This window comes from Phodopus roborovskii, unplaced genomic scaffold, assembly GCF_943737965.1.
Source record: "Phodopus roborovskii unplaced genomic scaffold, PHOROB, whole genome shotgun sequence".
Classification (NCBI taxonomy): domain Eukaryota; kingdom Metazoa; phylum Chordata; class Mammalia; order Rodentia; family Cricetidae; genus Phodopus; species Phodopus roborovskii.
Genome location: NW_026126604.1, coordinates 52,696 through 66,554, shown reverse-complemented (window position 1 = coordinate 66,554; position 13,859 = coordinate 52,696). Strand labels below are relative to the sequence as shown.

General features: G+C 42.4%; 1 pseudogene; it reads right to left on the bottom strand.

The window, feature by feature from the left end:
- Positions 1–5,264: 5,264 nt before the first annotated feature.
- The window catches only part of LOC127237550 (endothelin-1 receptor-like), a 52,616-nt pseudogene continuing 44,021 nt past the window's right edge, over positions 5,265–13,859 (bottom strand).

Genomic DNA, 13,859 nt, shown 5'->3' with positions numbered 1-13,859 from the left:
AACCTTGGGGAATGCTTAGGTGGCCTCCCACTCATTTTCTCTTGTGTCTGATTGGTTTAAGTTCATTAAAGCCTACACACTGAGGACATACTGTGTCCAACCAGAATTACACCAGACAGTGGGAATAATATAATAAACTTCCCCAAAACTAGAAACCATAAAGCAGACCAGGACTTTTACAAAATGAGGGGAGATAAATGATACAGACCCACTATTAGTTGAGCAAGAAAAAGAAATTCCTGAGCAGTATGTGCTGTGCAGAGAATTAACGTGGAGTAATAGCAGTGACTGGATGGCTCAGATGGTGTGCTCAGACAAGCTCCCTCTGGGGAGGTAACTAAGATGCCCACCTTTTTCTTGTTGTGTCCTGTATAATTAACAGAGGCAAGAACTGGTAAAATTGTACGTCACATATCATAATTCCTGGATGAGATTACATAAGGATAACCACAAAACACCATATAACACCACATAACTTACACCATCATTTTGCCTCGACTGATTCATAGTCCAGTAGATGAAGCCCCTTTGACCCCTCTGTGGTTTGGTTGAAAATATCCCTTAGATATCAGGCAGACTATAGACATGTGCAACTGTACCACCTAGAAGGGTCCAAAGAACTTTGCAATTTATAACAGTCTTACTGAATATCTACAAATGTTATTGGAAACAGAGACAGTGTAGAGAAAGTTGGAAATTCAGGATCCCTCCCACCTAATGAATACCGGGCTCGAGCACACTGGGGAATGTGCCGCCTAATGAGGGAGGAGAGTAGTTAGAAAACAATCTACCACTTGACAGAATTTCCAAGGACAGCTACCGGAAGCCAGACTGCTTCAGGCTTCATCTCTCACATCACCATCACCAATGGGCTTGGAATATCAAAAAAGAGCCTCAATGTGGACTGCTGTTGGGTACTGAGGCATCACTGTGTGGATGCATCTTCAGCAAACAAGTTTATCATCCCTCTCAGTTCTGTAAGAAAATATACATGTATAATCAAATGTTCTTACTCTTTTGTAAGCAATTGTTGAGAAAAATCTCAGTTGTGGTTGTAGCTCAGTGGTCAAGTACTTGCCTACTATGTGTGTGGCTTTTAGCTTTAATCCAAGCACTGATTGAGTGAAATTGAAACTTATTCTCATATCAAATCATGTAGACATGCTTATACATGAAGGCACATCATGCACTTTCTGGTCACCATATACATTGCAGACCAGGGCATCTGGTTATTTCCTGTGGTTTCTTCCATGAACAGCAGCAATAGTCTCTAAGATCCTTTCTGATCCCAGCTGTAGTTAGCCCCCACCCCTAGGCCAGGGGTTGGCTCTGGTAAAGTAAGTGTTCATTGTCGTTGTTACATGGGGAGGGGAGTGTTGCACATGTAGTATGGGTGTGTGGAGGGCAGAGGACGCCTTTGAGGAGTGGTACTCTATGTCTCCAGGTGTTCTGGGGATTGGTTTTGAGTCATCGGCTTGTGTGGCAAGCGCCTTTACCTGCTGAGCCATTTCACTGGCCCATGTTTTGAAGTCTCAGATAAGTCCTCTTCTTGTACTTAGACTTGAAATGGAGTCAGAGGACAAGGGATGGGCAGGGAAACATGACTGAAGGAGCAGGCCCTGTTGGTTGACAGCAGAGAGCATCACCCTTTGAAGTGTGGCCGCTGCACTTTCTCTGAGACCTTGATTCACCAGTTGTCTTTGTTTTGCCTCCACACATGGTCTCTCCCTTTTACCAATTTCAGTTCTTCTGTCTCAGAAATGCAAAGAATGTTTTCCTCTTGGTGTGTTTCTGGGTCAGCTGGTGGCCAATGCTACCTGCATGTCCTCTCCCACAACTACAACTGCTAGCGAGCCTTGCTCTCCTCTTGCTGATTTACAGCCTATTAAATGCTCCCAGCCTTCTCCTGTCCACACTAACACACACATGTGTATGCATGCAAGCCTGCATACATGAGTGTGTGTTGGTAGATTTTCCACCTCAGGACTTACTAGTTAAGCTCGAAGTCAAGCAGAGAGCTACAGTTGATAGAGAAGTGGGCTATATTCTGGGAAAAAATGTGTAAATGGAGTGAGTCAGGGCTGTACCCTGGAGGGGCCCCGGCCAGCAACTTGGCTGCCAATGGGATAGTGCATAGTCTGGGCAAGGTCATGACTCCCATCTGAGACATATTATCATACAACACCAAACACATAATTGTATCTAGCGTCACAGAATCACATTGAACTAAGCAATGATCATCGACTGGATAAGGGGATGGTAGTTTAGAACTTAAAAGGAAAAATCTTTGGAATTCTCTTTTGCTTTAGGGAGGTTCCATGACTCTTCCTATTCTATTTAGAGTTGGCTCTGCTGCTCCTGGTTTAATTCCTCCCAGTAACAAACATATTTGAGAGATTCTACTGAATCATCCTGATGCCAAGTCTTAGGGAAGGAGTGGAGACAAAGGAAACTAACTGTCTGTCTGCTTTCTTAGGGAGACCAGCCTTGCACAGGCAAATGTTTTTAGCTTTTTATTATTTTCTGATTCTTAGAGTTAAGGCTTTTCTCTGTTTTAGTATCAAAATAAAGAATCACAGAGCACAGGGCTGACCAAATACAGGCACCGGGTCATTCTTGTTACTACTCAGAGAAAAAGTATGACAGAAACACTAGCAGAGGACCATTTAAAAACCACTGGGGACTGTTAAAATAGGAAGACCTCATTAACATTTCAGAACCCATAAGTGCATATGTGGTGGATGTGTGTTCGGTTTCAAGTGTTGGGTAAGATCAATGGAGATGGCACACGTTAGTTATCACCAACACAGGGACACGGAATCACTGGCCTGGAAGACTCAGGAGCCTTGCAGAGTGGAGCACTCCCTTCACTGCAGGCATAGACTATCACCTGCAGACAGTCACTGTACCAGGGGCTAGCAGCACTGGGAAGAAGAAGGCAGGTGGCAGGTTAGTCCATATGTGTGCTTAGCTCGGCTGTTTGGGTCCATGTCCACTTAGTCCATTGTGTCAGTATTTCAAGATTTGTTGGGTAGATTTTTTTGTTTGTTTATTATTTATATTTGCAGTGATGGGAATGGAAACTCAGTCTTCTCATGTGGTAGGTAATTACACTACACCTGAGTGGGACCATCAGTCCATGGTAGGTTTACTTTTTGAATGGTAAGTAATATTTACTGACTTAAAACAATACAGATGCTGAACTTCTTTTTTTCCACAGACTGAAGAAGAGCCTCATAATGTCTTCACTCCTGCTGACCACGTGACACCAAAAGAATTCTGACTCCTGAGCCCTTAGTTCTGTTGTCCGCTGAGTCACTGCTAAATATTCCATTGCATTTGTTTATTTGCACATCATCTCATGTCATGTCTCTGGCAGCTATCACCATGTAATATGGTGGGTGTTCCCTGCCTTAGAGTTACTATTGCTGTAATGAAACACCATGAACAAAAGCAGCCTGGGGAGGAAAGGGTTTATTTGACTTATGCTTTCACGTAACAATCAATCCACCATTGAAGGCAGCCAGGACAAGAACTCAAACAGGGCTGGAACCCCGAGGCAGGAGCTGATGCAGAAGCCAAGGAGGGGAGCTGCTTACTGGTTTGCTCTTCATGGCTTGTTCAGCCTGCTTTCTTATAGAACTCAGGACCACCCAGTCCAGGAATGGTTCCATCTGTAATGGTTTGGACCCTCCCCCATCTGTTACTGTTTTGTTGCCTACAGCCTGATCTTATGGAAACATTTTCTCTCTTCTGAAAGGACTCTAGCTTGTGACAGTTGACATAAACTAGCCAGCACAACTGTACATGTATTGAGTGAAAAGATAAGCCAAGGGGTCTGAGAGACAGAGGTAGGGAGGAGGGGAGGTAGAGGACAACAGTAGTGTGACAGAGGAGCTTTCAAGCTGGGGACTTCTCCTGAGTGACTGTATTAGAGGATATGTGGCATTATACACCTGCTACAACCCAGAAGTTATAGAGCACATGAGGTGAGCTCCAGTGTAAACTGTGGACTTTAGTAAAACCACCGTGTCAGCATTGGCCCATTCCCTGCATGAAGTGTGCTGGCTGATGCTAAAATGTAAATAGTGGGAGAAACTATGAGCGGAGAGGGGAGGGAAGAGGACATGTAGAAACTATGCAGTTTGGTTTACTTTTCTTTAAACTGCTCTGAAACAAACAAACAAATAATCCCAAAATGCAAAAGGATGAATCAAAAAAAAAAATTTAGACAATCTAGACTTAGAATGTGTTCTTCTAAGCCATGGAAACTGATGATAATAGCCAGAATAGGTCAAAAGGTAAATGAGCTGATTTGTTTCCACAAGCCGTGGGAAGCATTAAGGGAACCCAGAAGTGATGACCCAAACACTCTTTCCCGTCCTGGTGACATGGATAGACTGATTTCATCATCATTCTCAAACCATGGGTGCCAGCTCCAGGCTCACAAGCTTTCAGCCTCAGCACAGTGGGACAGGGCTCTTTCCTACCTACTGCTGGCTAGCCTGGCTTTACCCAATCACAATGTGGATGGAGTACAGACTCCTATGAATGTGGGTGTGTGCAAAGCAGGAAACAAGGGGACAGGATGGGAACCTGCTACAGTTACATTAACCACAGATGACAGCTACCTATGCCATCAATGACGCAGGTAGGAGGTAGAGGTGGGTAGAAAAGGGACACAGCCCTAGGTAGAATCTACCAAAGGAGCTCCTTGAGTTATTGAGATGTTGGTGTAAAGTGTAACAGAAAAGAATGAGAAATGACTTAAAATGTTTGTCTTAAGTAGCCCGAAGATGGAGCTGTAGTTAACTGTATACACAAATACTGTGGTAGCACAGGTCTGGAGGCATCAGGTTCATTTTGTATTTATTATGGTCTATGAGCCATCTACTGGGAGATGTCAAATGAGCAGTGGTTATGGGTGTGTGTCTTCCTCTGGGCAGTCACATGGCTCCTAATTGACTCCTGGATTGTGAGCTCCATCAGATCTGGGACTTTGTTTTGTTCACTGCTGTATAGCCAATATCTAGCAGTAAAATTTTACTAGAAATATAAAGGATGGATGAGAGAGTTAATTGTTCAGTACAGCAAAGCAGGGTGATAGGGATTAGACAATGGTACAAAGTAGCTGTCCAAAAGTAAAATTGCTTGCCTGGCTATTACTAAGGAGAAATTTGTAAGACATAATATAACAGACATTCCCTAGGAAGATCTACTTAAAATGAGAAAAAATATACAAAAGAAAAAGAGAGAGAAAGACATTTGCAATCTTCTGTAAACCTTTATTTTCTGTTTAATGGGCCACTACCAACTCAGGCCCTTAGCTTCTGGCTCATTTCTACAAAGTTATTTGTCAAAAATATGGTAAAGGTAGAAATTAGAACTGTTTGTATGAGTGAACCATAGTTACCAATCCTAAGCAAAATGCAAACCAAAGCTTGTGTATTCAGATCTATGATGTTATGAATTTTAAAAATACATTTTATACGTAAAAAGCATCTTTAAAAGAACAATGGTCTAATAAACAAACCGTGCATCTATGTCTAATTATAGGCATGCATAGGTGTCTGACACTCTGGTGGTGCAATGGGACTTGACTACTAACACACAGAGGGGCAGTATTTCTCAGCCCTGAATTCAAGCAACCAAAACCTGATGCATTAACTTCAATAATATATGACACAACAAATTAACAACTAGTTTCTCATCAAGACTCTATCTGATGGCATATGACAGAAACTCCAGGCAACTTGTCAGTTGCACCACAGTTGAGTATTATAACAAAGTAATACTGGGCTGGGGATGTAGCTCAGTGTAGAACACTTGCCTAGCAGATGTGTGGCTATGGGCTTAAACCCTGGTCCAAAAAGTAAAAGAAAATGCTCTCTCTCTCTCTCTCTCTCTCTCTCTCTCTCACACACACACACACACACAACTAAACAAATAAACAAACAAAAAAAAACAACACACCCAATGGAAATAAAGAGAAAAGTATAATACTTCCAACCCTTTGACCCCAACTACTGTGTTTTCAAATCAGATGAACCTAACAAAATCCCCTACTGTTGGCCTATGAGTCATTCCCTTGCACAATGCTTCCCATAATGTCTAATGGTAACTGGGTCACAAGTATGGAACATTTGAGATTTTTATGTGTGAAAACTGACCAAAGTGGGTTGTCTAATGAACCATCAGCTAGAATCCACTCTGGCACAAACACAGGGCATTTTAAGATTATACTAAATCCATATGTGCCATCACACACACACACACACACACACACACACACACACACACACACACACACACACACTCCGTAGAGACTATCAGAAAATTTGGCTAAAAGAAATGTATGATTATTTATATATTTATATTCACACAAAACAAAAGATATTTGTCATTCTCACAGTCTGTAAACATCTGGAAAAATGCCCAGTAGAGTTACTTTGGGCCCTTTGAAATGGTGACCATTGGGAATGTGGGGACAGGATGGAGATTTAGGTTCATATCAGAGAGGAGTAAAGACTTGAAGGTTCATGAAGGTATAACTACATTTCAGTGGACAGGATCAGCTCACTTGGCCACTTTGAAATTGTTTCCTGTCTGGAAAAAGGACAAGCAGGAAAGCCTTGTAGCCAGTCATCATTGAAGAAAAAACAGAGAGCATAAAAGGGACTACATATTATGTATGTGTTACTATTGTAGAACTTACAGAACATTTCTAGAATCTCGAAAAATATTCAACATTTTCCTCGTAGGTTTGCATCAGACATGGCACTGGAAGTCTTACTTACTTCAGTAACTCATGTGTTAGGACATGGTTTCACATTTAAAAAGACAGGCTTAAAAATAGAACCATTTGATGTCAGTATTATTATTAATAACTATTATTTTTGAGGTGGAATCTTTCTACTTACTACAGGTAATTTTCTACCCAAAATCACCCTGCCTCGGCCTCCCACATATTAAGAGCAATAAGCATGTGCCATCTCACTTAGCTTCAAAGTATCATTTTTTAAAATTTAACATAAAAATATGCTAAGCCAGAGATGGTGGCTCATGCCCTTAATCCCAGCACTTGAGAGGCAGAAGCAGGTGGACCTCTGTGAGTTCAGGGGCTGATTTGGCCTGTATAATAAAACCCTGTCTCAAAATTGAAACAAAACAAAACCCAAATAAGCTCTAGTAAAAACATCGTTATAAAAAGGAAGGAAAGAAAATACAGGTTCTTAAAAATTCTTTGGTTGGCAAATATTAAGCTGCTCTGGTAGCCCCCAGTTTATGGCTGTACTTGTGGCAGCTTTAGAACTCATGTTTTACAAATAAAACAGTGACACAAAAACAACCTATCTGCTCATTTGATGCTTCCTCCTCTCAGTATATATAAATAAGATGGAACAATCATTTCTAGGGTGTTATGCAGTTATAAAATATTAACACTGAATGACATTTCCAATAATGTACTTTAATCTCACAGTGTGTTTGGCTAAAGAAAAGAATCTTGTCATAATCTCTAAACTCTTTTTGTCGCTTATGTTTCTGAGACAGAATCTCAAATAGCCCAGGCTGTTTTGAACCACTCGATGAGGCTAACCTCTAACTTCTGACTGCCTTTGCCTCACTTCTTCAATTCTAGGATTACAGGTATGTACCATTAAACCCAGCATATCCTCTAGGTCAGTGGTTTTCAACCTGTGGGTCAAGACCCCTTTCAGAGGGGTCACCCAAGATCATCAGAAATATCCGAAATTTACATTAGTATTCATAACAGCAAAACAAAAGTTATGGAGTAGCAACAAAAATGATTTTATGGTTGGGGGTCACGGCAGCATGAGGAACTTTAGAAAAGAGTCTCAGCATTAGGAAGTTTGAGAACCACTGCTCTAGAGTCCAGTGATGAGCTTTCTCACTGGATGTTCCATAGACCTGCATGAAAGCTGGTCATGAACTTGCACTCTGCAAAGATTGCAGGCATGGTATGGTTTTCTTGAACGATCTCCTTTCTCCCTCAGCTCTCATAATTTTCAAGTGTTGGGAATGACATGCAAAATATGCAAATCATACAAAGTACTTAGAAGAGACCCATGGAGTGTGGTTGGAAGTCGCTCCACCACATGCTGTTGGGAGAGTTTTTCTTGGCATGGGTTAGATAGAGAAGGAAGGGGGGGATGAGAACCTGGGAGAGTTAGGGAGGCCTCTGCTATGTCCCTGTTTCCCCCACTAGGACTTGAAGACAGTGATGGGTGTTTCTGCAGAGGGTTAGTTCATGCTGTCCTTGTGGCTGCTCCTTTCTGTGTTGTGGTTGTTCTGGTCATGGTTCTTCCACTGGATGCTTGTTCCATTCATGGGGACCGAGGTCATGAGGCTTTTGGACTGGTGACAACAGCAACAGAGGCACGACTGGGGGTGGGAAAGAGAGTGTGTGTAAGATAGCCTGCAGACCCCTTCCCAGCCAAAATGAAAGCTTGGGGCCCACCAGTGGGGGTCAATGCCCATGGACAACCGAGGACAGCTGGAGCTTGTCAAGGCCAGAGAGAGATTAGGAGCAAAGGTCTCTTGCTTTTCATTTTAACTATGTTGTTTATGGTTAAGATGAGGGACAGCAGTGCTGGTTGGAGCGGGGGCTCTTCCAGGGCATGAGGAGATACAGCTGGGAAGGGCTTGGGGAACCAGCTCTTCATCAGTGTATTTCTTATGTGATGCTTGGCATCTGTCAATACCTCAGCTGACCGTCAAGACAACCCAGGCTGTAGGTGCTGTTGACACCTCTTTATGAAGGGAGATAGTGGCTAAGAAGAACAGACTGTAAATTACAAGGCAGGGCTCTCCAGACTGAACTCTCTCCCTTGACCATATATAAATTAATCAGCAAGTGTTATCAAGTGTAGCATATGAAATACACTAATTAGGACCTGTATATGAGCCAACCCATGCTAGTCCCAACATCTTTCCAAGAAGACCTCAAAGCCATGGCAGCTATAGCCCCATTATCAACACTTACCTGCTTGTACCAATCTCTGGGTGATAGTCTGTCTCTATTTAGATCATGGGTGGGTTCTTTGAGAGCAGTTACTATGTTTTCCTTTTCTATGCTAAACAATAGCCCACTCATACTGGGTACTTATTGTGTGTGCAACTATCTGTCATCATCATCTATATCTATCTATCTATCTATCTATCTATCTATCTATCTATCTATCTTCCTATCTATCCATCCATCTGTCATCCACACTGAATTGTACTTACTGGATGGTTACTTAGCTCATCTATTTTTCAGGTGAGGTAACTGAGGGAGCTGAAGGACGCACAGATCACAGATGGGTGAGACCATTAGCAAATGCTATGCTGTGCTGTCTTGCAGTGTTTCTGGCCTGGCTCGTCCTGCAGCCCTTCTCAGCCCCAAGGAAGCACACAGACACTATATTAATTATAAAACTGTTGGCCAGTGGCTTGGACTTCTTATTGGCTAGCTCTGCCTTAATTATTAACCCATAACTACTAATCTATGTATTTCTACATGGTCTTACTGGAGACCACCTGACTCATGGCCTCTCTTCCCAGTCTCACATATGGACTCCTCTCTGCCTACACGTTCCAGAATTCTTCTTGACCTAGCCCCACCTATCTTCCTGCCTGGCCAATCAGTGTTTTATTCATCAACCAATAAAAAAAAATGTACAGAATATACCCCTATTCTGTTTTGTGTAACATACACTGGGACCTAAAGTTAAACATCTTGGTTCAAAATACAACCCAGTAAATATTAGGGCTATGATAATCATTCCAGAATTGGAAAGTGAGACATCAGTGTCATGCTTGGAGCTCCTAAGGATGTTGTTGGCTTGTCTAGAAGAAGATTTGAAATAAGTAAGCTGACTACAAATGAAATCACAGTTGTGCAGAGGTCCAGAGTAGTCAGTTTTACTTTTCTTGGATAGACTATTATTATTTTTTAAGGTTTATTTTTATTTTCTGTGTTTGAGTGTTTTCCTGAAGATACACCATGCGTGTGCTTGGTGTCTGAATCCCCTGAAACTGTAGTTACAGATGGCTCTAAGCTACCATGTGAGTGCTGGGAATGGAACCTGAGGCCTCTGCAAGAGCAGCAATTGCCCTTCACTGTTGGACCACTTCTCCAACTTGGAAAAGGCTGTTAAATGCAGCATTTAACTGCTTTCATGGGGAGCTTTCTCAGCTGCAGAGCTGTCTGTCTAAGACAATGGAAGTTGTGAATTGGCTTTCTGTATTTAAAATGCGTGGTGCTTATATTTGAAAATTCCTTTTGAAGAGAGGCACTAAACTGAGGTGCAATTAAGTCAGTCCTTTTAGGTCTAACCTGTGAACATGTCACCTGAATATATAATGCTCTTCTGCTCTATGGACAGTCTGACCCTCTATCTAGGTAGCAGGAAGTGATTTTCGTTTCTTTTTGTGTGTGTGTGTGTGTGTGTGTGTGAGAGAGAGAGAGAGAGAGAGAGAGATTTTCATTTCTTTAATGAAGAGGAACATGCCTTATCAAAGCAGGAGTAAATGGATTTGGCAATGCCAGCTGGGTACAGAGTACACTGATCTGGCTGTCCTTAGGGAGAGAGAGAGCTTGCGAAACAGTCTTACCTGGAAACAATTTTTGAATTTCTTGCTCACAAAATATAGAGCTATTGGGTTTATGCAAGAATTCATGGTTGCCAAGTTGATACCGATGTAATCCATGAGCAACAAGAAGCTAGAGCAAAAGGAAATAGTGTCATTAGAACATACTGCTTTAAAATCTGCTAAATAGCACTTATCCCCCAGATTAGCACTTCTCCTGCCCCAAAGCCATGCCTCATGGGTGGCAGGTAGAGTTTAGTGAGAAGTGCTGCCTGGCCAATGCCATGGTTAGTGGAAACCCGTGGGCACAGCTTCAGGAAGGGAGTGGCAAGATTACAGACAGGACTCGAACACATTTAGGGATCAATTATTGGCTGTGTCAGCTAAAGACATATAATTAACTTTACATTTTTAACTTTCAGAGCTAGTAAGAATGTAAACACCCTATAAATGTGAAAAGCTGGCACCTGGGATCCTACCTGAGCAGTTCACATCGGTTCTTATCCATCTCATCATACACGGTTTTCTTCAAAATTCGGCTTAAGTGAAGAGGGAACCAGCAGAGGGCAAAGATGACAACCAAACAGAACACAGTCTTCGCCACTTCTCGACGCTAATGGCAAGTGCATGCAGACAAGGATAAAGGTTAGTGCTGTTGCACGCCAGAAATAGTGACATACAAGTAGGGAGGAGGTGCCATGGGAGGGTCTGGAGTAGCCTCCACATGATGTCTACATTCAAGACCAAGTGTGCAACTGTCTCATGGAGGAGCCATTAACCATGCCTTTTGGGCAGTTGCCAGGTTCGAGATATTCTGATGACAACAGCAGGGGTCTATGCCAGGGCAAGACAGGAGCTGGCTGGAGTCAACACCATGGTTGAACTTAAGTATAAAGGCATGTGTGTTGATGAGTCTAAGCATGGGAACATGTATGTTTGTTGACGGCATGTGTGTTTTTGAGGAGTGTGGATGACTAAAGGGTGACTACCTGTAGGGTTAGTTGGAAGCTGGGTATCAGGAAATTGGCCTTAGGGATGGCATGACAGCCAAGACAACTAGACACAGCACCCAGAAGGACAAGTATACAGAGAAAGCAGCCCATTTCCACTTGTCTTTTACTATTTGTTTCTTTTGTTTAAGACAGGGTCTTGCTTTGTTGCCCATGCTGGTTGTGAATTCCTGGGCCCAAGAGATCCCTTTGCCTTGTTGCTCTTGTTTGTATTATAGGCATCTGCTACCATGCCTAGGTTGAGATTTGCTTTTAATTTAAAAATTCCTTTTTAATGACATATAGTTTTGAAAATCTGCTCTTTACAAACAGAAGGGTGGGGTACAGAGTCACCAGCTGTCATAGTTAGAAACACTGGACGTGCTGATCAAGGGCTGACTTCGGCTTTATCAGCCTTGGTGTCTGCTCGTGGTCTGGGCAGCTATGGTCTGGGCAGCTGTAGGTTGGGAATTATCTCTACCCTTCATTCGTGTCCACACTGTGAGGCATACCACCCCACATATATTTAGAAGCAGAACCAGGGGCAGAAAATGCAACCTGGCTATAACTGGGGTCAAATTAACATCAAACAAAAGTGACTGGTAACAGGCTAGAACATAATTCTGGAAAAATAACACTGTCTTAATCTGAGGCTTCCAACATTAAGTTCAGGAAGCTGAAAATAAACACAGGTTGAGCCCTTTAGGGAGTGTTATCCCAAATTGCTGGTGCAGCCCAAAGAACTGGAGCCTGTAACCCCACAGTCATGATACCAGCTGGGGTGTGGTTCAGAGATGTCTGGAGGAGAAGCATACTCATTTCAGTGTTCAGGGCTGGGGCTTAGAAAAGCTGGTTTTGTTTGTTTTGATTTTGAGACAATGTTTCATTCACTATTTATTGTAGGCTGGCCTATGGCTCACTATGTAGGCCAGGCTGGGCTTGAACTCATAGAGATCCATCTACCTCAGCTAACCTATTACTGGAATTTAAGATGTGCACCACCACACCTGGCCTTAAGGGGTTAATTTTGCACCTGAGGTATCTGCAACATTCATCTCTGAACAAAGTCAGGCTAAAGTTTCTCAACATAAACACCACTGTCAGTCAAAGGTAACAGCCCCCAATTGTGTGACACAGTGGGCTCCACAGAGCACACATGTGCACACCCTTCCTTAGATTTCCATAATAGCACTGATTCATTTATTATCATGGCCAATTTGCAGACAAGGGGCCGAAGCTTGGGGAATCAGCACAGTAGTTGAAAGGGTGCTAAAGAGTGCGCCTGTGTGATAATTATATGGCTAGCTTTAGGGACTCCAGCAACAGCTTCTGCCTTTTGTTGTGGTTGAATGTTCGCATATACTCTCCCACAGCTACCAGGAACTTACTTGCACTCTTACTTTAACTCTATGAATCAACATAAATTAATTTTGCTGACTGCCTACCAGGAACTGGACACTATTAAGTGCCTTACATGTCTTTGGCAATCCACAAATACATTATTACATACTTATGAAAAATTAGGAGCCCAGAGACATGAAGTAATCTGCCCAAGGTCACATGACTAGGAAGTTTAAGAGTCAAGTTTTGCCTTCTAAAGTCCCAAAGTATAACTGATCTAGCTGCTGTCTGAAAGACACACTAACTCCCACTGGCATGTTCAAATTCCTTCTAAAAGTTTGGGTCCTCCAAGATTTCACCTCTTTTTCTGTGTTTTGCCAAATTTCCTAGCAAGAGTCTTATTTGGGGTGCTGATCTGATCAAATTCATTTCCATTTTCCTACTTCCGATTGCCTGGTGCCCATCCTACATTCTCCCAGGGCTTTTGCCCTCATTTACAGACAATTTCTCCATAGTTCCATTTCATATATGCCCTGGCTTTGTATTGTGTGGCTGTTTGGATTGTACTTTATCATTCTACTTTCTAATTGCTTGAAATTGTATTTTATTCTACAGCTAGACTACAGAGCCTGCAAGGGAATGCAGTCACATGCACCTTTCTGTCCTGGCATAGCCACAAGCCCATTTCACACCGTGCACACATGCTCAGTACACTTTTTGACAAAATAACCACGAGTTAACTATCTTTAAGCCCAGCTTCCCAGGGCCATCTGGTTCACAGGCAGGATTCCCACTTCTCAAAAGGAATTCCTAAGGCTATATAAAGAAAACAGCTACAAGGGAACATTTTTATTTTTAGAAAATCAGCATAAATCTGTTATATACAACATGGTCATGTGCAGCTTAAAGACACAGACATGTTCTGAAAAATGTGTA